The sequence below is a fragment of the Adiantum capillus-veneris genome, chromosome 28 (assembly GCF_014529385.1).
Source record: "Adiantum capillus-veneris isolate H3 chromosome 28, ASM1452938v2, whole genome shotgun sequence".
In the NCBI taxonomy this organism is placed as follows: Eukaryota; Viridiplantae; Streptophyta; class Polypodiopsida; order Polypodiales; family Pteridaceae; genus Adiantum; species Adiantum capillus-veneris.
Window position 1 is genome coordinate 27135655 of NC_140958.1, and position 6257 is coordinate 27141911.

Sequence of the window (6257 nt, forward strand, 5' to 3'; positions counted from 1 at the left end):
CACACACAGAGACGTGCTAGTGCAGGAGGCAATTACCAAGAGACGCATGTGGATAGATGCAACCGCTCTCATTCATATGATTGGAGACCTCTATTAATAGAGGTATGATTGAGATTACAAACGTCATGCTGACGTGTCAAATCCTTGCGGCTTATTTCCAACAAGAACTGTAGCGCCCTCCTGCTCTATCGATCACTTGTCCTCTCATGCTCCGGAGGTGACTGTACTAGTAGTGCCGCCATTCCGCTCCATGCAACAATGTCCATTTTTTGGAGTCTTAACCTCCAGCGCGGTACTTTTCTAAAAAAATTGAGCTTGGCCTCATATCACACACACTCCATGGCTCCAATCGTGGACTTGTCCTTCATGCATATATTTGACCGCCAATGCCAAGAAAATTCAACTAATTTGTCTTAGCACCATGAAAACAAAGCTTCAAGGCCTCATGGCCGTAGATCAACAAAGCCCACTCCGCAAATTAAAAATGGTTCTCGGATGAGGAGATCTTCGCCTGCAGGAGATGTGACGATCGATACGACCATCGACCATCTTGTGCTACCATAATTCCCCATTGGACATGCGCCTTCTTCTATAAAAAAATCTTTAGCTCAGCAAACTGGAGCATTCATTTTGCATACATAACATGTCACCTCCATGTGTGTTGATATCCATCAACCTTGATCACCATTAAGCTCTCCGACTAATAGAGCTCAAAATCCACAACTTGACCTGCAAAATGCCTAATTGGGCATACATACCCCGACCATGCTTGTTGTACCCTGCACCAAGTAGCTGCTCAAGCATTGTGCTATCCACCTACTAACTTCCACACACGTGTTGTTGGCTTCTCCTTGGGTCTACAGTGTTTGGTTGCACCATCTTTACCCACCCCCTAGTTGAGCATTCATGCTCAACCGCAACATTATTTAGGTAGAATAGGAGTGCATAAGATAAATGGTTTAGATAATAGTTGTATATTGTGATGGCAAAAGAAAAGATCATATATAGAAATTATATGTATAATATAGAGAGAGGAATTTATTTTCACAACCCCTTTGGGTCAAATGGAAAGCCATAGGCTCCCCTAATTGTGATTGGCACTCCACCTAGATAAAAAAGAAACCGTTGACCGAAGTCATGCTTATATAAAACATATGTAACATGTGCCTGTAATGCATATATAAACCTACACATAGAGCATGATAAGAGCTCTCCATAACATTTCTCTACTTTAAGTTGTATGGAGAAATGGTCTTCCTGCACATGACAAGCATCCCCATCCATGTGAAGGACTCGTGCATCCTAGGCAATCACAACAATATCTATTGAAGAGGTCTTCATATTAAAATCTCCTTGGAAAGCACATAGTATCTGGCATACAATCTATTGAAAAGAAACCCTTAAAAGCATAACCATCAACCAATCGGCTCAAAACTGTTTGCACATAGCATGGTTGTCTCTTGCCATTAACCCCAAGTCCATAGAGCCGCCCTCGACATTGATAGTTTCATCCTCTATTTCTTTCTCTGCATCCCAAACCTGATTGTCTGCTTTGACATCACACAAAGGCTCAAGAAAAAATACACGTGCTTCTTCTTCTGACACTGGAGGAGGTGCAAGGTCTTGCTTAATCTACATCCTGGCCATAGCTTTAGCAACAAGCACCAGTGACTCTTCATCTATACCAACGGCCGCTAGCTCATCAAACCCCCAATCAACTTCATCCTTAGAGCTTACCTCTATAGTTGGCAGGGCCTCACCATCCAAGGCATAAGAGAGCGCTGCCCAACCCCTTGGTCTTGGACATCATTCTCTCTTGCCTCGACTACTTGAGAAACTTCCAGTTTTATACTCGCTTCTACAATTGGAGCCTTTGACGCTTGCATAGTTGGCTTGATCTCCTCTACTGCATGGTGGTCTTTAATCTCTATCAATACCTGAGAACCCACGGCATATTTTGTCTCCTCTTTATGCATATCTTCATTTACGAATCCTTCATCCTCGTTGATGAGATCCTCTTTTGAAGGCATATGTGTGTAACACATAGGGGGCACCGATGAAACACGATATGGAATAGAGCTTACCCACGGAGAACTTGCAACCGTTGCATGTCGGCAACTGTGAATTTCTTTTACATGCATTGCATGTTGTGGGGTCATCAAAATAACTACATAATCACTAGGCTTGAGCAAACCCATCTCCAACTGCTTCTTCGTCTTTCTACTCTTCACTTTGACGACGTACACTGCATCCTCATAGGCTCTACACCAGCAAACTCCACCTTCTCTCGAATCTTGAGATGTAAGCACTCCAAAAACCTCTCTAATTTGAAGTAGTCGTTGCCTCTGTAGTAGCTTCAAATTGTAGCCAAATATCTTCAAATTGCTGTTGAAAGGTTGCAAACTCACCACTTATATCTTTCTTCAAAACCTTCAATTTTGCGTCCAATTCTGCAGGCAAATTCCTTTGTTGTAAGTTTTCAATAAACCGAGCTCAAATCACCTTCCATGACTGTCGATCGGGACCTTCCAACCCCTCAAACCAAGCTTTGGCCTTCCCTCCCATCACCAACAACACAGCCCTTGACTTGGCTTCGTCGATCACCATCCGCATCGACAACATCCAGAGTTCCACATCTGACATCCAATCTTCAGCATCTCGCTCACCTGAGAACACTAACTCACAATCTGGCACCATGTTATTGCACCACGCCATCACTCGAGCGATCAGTGTGATCCTCAATGGGGGCACCACAAGATGGAAAGGGGGAAATGTGAATGCACCCTCCACACTCACTGAATGTCTCTCTATAGCCAGTGATTCCACAACACCCTATCCCCTATTTAACACACACTTAGACACCCAATCTGCAAATGACTACTGCCCTAGTCCATACCTAACCAACCCAGACTGTATGCACTCAAGTGTAAAGTACATCATGATGCATTTCATGTATAACCTTGGTACTCCATATCCACACACATGCTCCCCACAAATGGGCTCATACACAAATCCTTACCTAAATCTCTAACATGCACAACACACAAATATGCTTTGAAATCCGCGGCATGCACCACATTCAAGTAGAGAGTTCCATCACATTGCATTAAAGTACCTCAGATATGGGACCCCCTTTTTAGCACTAGAGCAAGAGGGGGAAATGATATATTTATCAAGAACTAGGAGAATATGATAATGCAAATCATGCTCGTTTCAATTCAAGCATATACAATGATAGAGTGGCATGAAACAAAATGATCTCGCTCCTTTGATATAGCACCCTTCATCGATTTATTGGGCTTCTTCTTCTCCTTTTTGATGCCCAATCTGTCTTCCTTTGAGTGATTTTTGCTTCTTCTTTACTCAGGGCAAGGCCATCCTTCTACCTTGCGGAACTTATATAGATCCACCTTCCTCACCACTTACAATCCTTAGATCCTCCTCATGAGAGCATAATATAGCATGCTTACTTCATCCCATGCAGCCCTCATTTTCTTTTGACCAGCCTACTCCCAGACAACAACGCAATAAATCTCCAATTGGAAAGAGTATCCAATTTGCCTATTTGGGGCATCACATCCTCACCCTATGGTATGTGTAGATCTCAGGGACAACCCAATATTCCCCCTCATTGCAGTTCGGATCTTGCCTCCTTTTCTTTGCAGTGCTACCATATCCTTTCTCATGGTCTCTCAAACCTACTCTCAACACCAACTCGTTCCCTCAAGCCACAGGCTGCGTGGCTCTCCTCTGGTAGCCCCAACCCTTGGCACCCAATCGGAGGCCATATTGATCAGACTCCCGGACCTCCACAATAGTTTCCCCTTTATGCCGTCAGTTCTTGGCCCTCTTCAATATATATAGTTGACGACCTCCGATCTCTTGCAGCTTCGGTCATCCTCTTACTCATGGTCCTAGCCTACATTATATGACCCCTCCTTCTCTTGATGCCCTTAGTTTCCTCGCAGCTCACAGCCATGCAACCTGTGACCTTCACATAATCTAGAAGAGCCTCCTTTGACTTGCAAGTCTCAGCCCATAACCTTGTTGAAACTGAAATGTGAGACAATTGAGCGGGAAGAAAAATGTTGTAGTTCTCGGGGCGTTTACCGTTTAGTACCCCCTATATAACATGCGTTCGTGGGGTATTAAAAAAACCCCTCTTTTAACATGTTTGAATGAATAAAATGACTCTTTATTTTTTCAAAATTGAATATAAAACCCCTTTATTTTAATGTATCTTTGTTAAATTGCATAATTTTTGTGTGTTTTAAAATCCCTCGTTTTGAACTCATGTTATACATTAACGTGATTACATAGTGCACCCCTAGAGTTGTAGTTCAACTTAATAGCATAGATCAAGTTTAGTCACAAATAAAGAGAGAAACTCGTAAGAAAGAAAATTCAATGGAGCATTTATCAGACGAGAATATGAGACCGGGGGATTGTGTTCTAGAAATTTGAAACACTCATGTTAGATATATAAATAGAAATATTCAGGCATGATATATATACACCCTTAAATTACACATAGAAATTAAACTGATAAGAAATATATGTAAGCAAAGTCTGTGTACAAATGTAGTGCAACGAGGGGGAGTAAACTTTCAAAAGGTAAGTAACCCAAGTTTATATTCACAACAAGGTCTAAAAGGCTCGCTTAAGGTCAGGTCCCTAGATTAATGGAGGCCTTGGATTCCATCTCCCATGTCCATGGGAGATATCACGTACTACTACATGAGTGCTGCAGTAGCTTTGGGGATAGCACTTCATACATTTGCCATAGCTACTAAGAAACATTCAGAAGTAATAATACAATGCTACTTTCTTGTAGATATCCTCCTATGGAAAATAATGTCATGGACTAGGATTCGAGTTAGTAAGGGTTGGGGTTAAAATTTGAAGTCTCTGTCTGTATTTATGCTCAAACTTGTAAAATTTCACCACTCTTATTTAAACTAGATAAAAGAGCAAACCATCGGCTAGATTCCAATCTTTACTTCAAGTAAACCGGCAAAGTTTTACAAGTTTTAGTGTGAATACCTGAAAATGCTTTGAGTTTTGACCTAGAAAACAAAAGAGAAAAGTTTGATTTCCACTGTTACACTCTCAAAGAGAATTTTGTGTGAAAAAATTCGTAGAAACTACTTTCAATGGTCATCTTTGATTTTATACAACAAACACTGAAATACCAAGAGACATAGCAACGCTTATCTCTACCTTAAAGATAGACACACAAATCTCAAAGCCAAAAACATAGGCACACACTGGCAAGGTTGAAAACTGCAATCCTTCCCACCTGGGGAAAGTGTGTCTCAACTTACAATCATGCTACTTGAAAAGTCAAGAATGCCCCTTAGGACCAAGAAGAAAAGGAATCATTCCGCTAGGAATTTAAGAGAAATAGTGTAAAAAGAAGAAAAAATGCAAGTCATTCGTCTAAACTTTCCTCTTTCTGTGTATGGTTAGGAAAATGATTTGTCTCGAACACTCCTTCCCACCATAAGCATGGCAAAATATTGTAGCTCTCCCCACCACCTTTGAACAAGGTGCTCAGCAAGCAATTTCTCGAGGAAAAGAACCTTACACAATAAAGGGTTTATCTTTTGGAAGCCCTTCAAATATTAACTCTTAAATTATATGAATTTTACAAATGGATAATGGTTATATAGGCTTGTGGACGACTAAAATTTGTCTAATATAACAAAAGAAGAAAACCATGCAAAAAAAAGCAAGCCCTAAAAATAGTGAATATTAGAAGTACATGCCCGACCTACAAGTTGACAGATCTCACAAGCAAAAATAGGATGCTCCTTCGACCTTGGCATAGAAATGCTTATACAGTAGTATATCTACTGGCTTCAAATTACAATGTATGATGTGCTCGATAGATTGATGATGCAGATATTCTAGATCCTAGGCGATATCCAATGGAGGTGTGTCATCTTGTCTCCCAATCGAGGGTCTCATGTGTTGATCCATTATTGAATGCAACCAATTTAGTTGGCTTTGCTTTGTTTATCTACCTACAGCCTTGTTTCAGTCAAACAATCAATTCTGGCTACAACTTGCTTCCCATCAACGAGCTTCCTTCCATGCCAAACCTTTGGCTGTGTTGGTAGTCTCTCAAGGCACATGCGGAAACCCTTGTAAGAAGAATATTTCTTGTAATGCTGACCTCTTTGGACTCTTAATAGCTCTACATGCGCCCTATGGGGGGGGGGGGGGGAGAGAGAGAGAGAGAGAGAGAGAGAGAG

General features: G+C 41.4%; 1 pseudogene; it reads right to left on the reverse strand.

Moving 5' to 3' along the window:
* Nucleotides 1-1428: 1428 nt before the first annotated feature.
* Nucleotides 1429-2715, reverse strand: LOC147420206 (uncharacterized; annotated as a pseudogene).
* Nucleotides 2716-6257: the final 3542 nt, after the last annotated feature.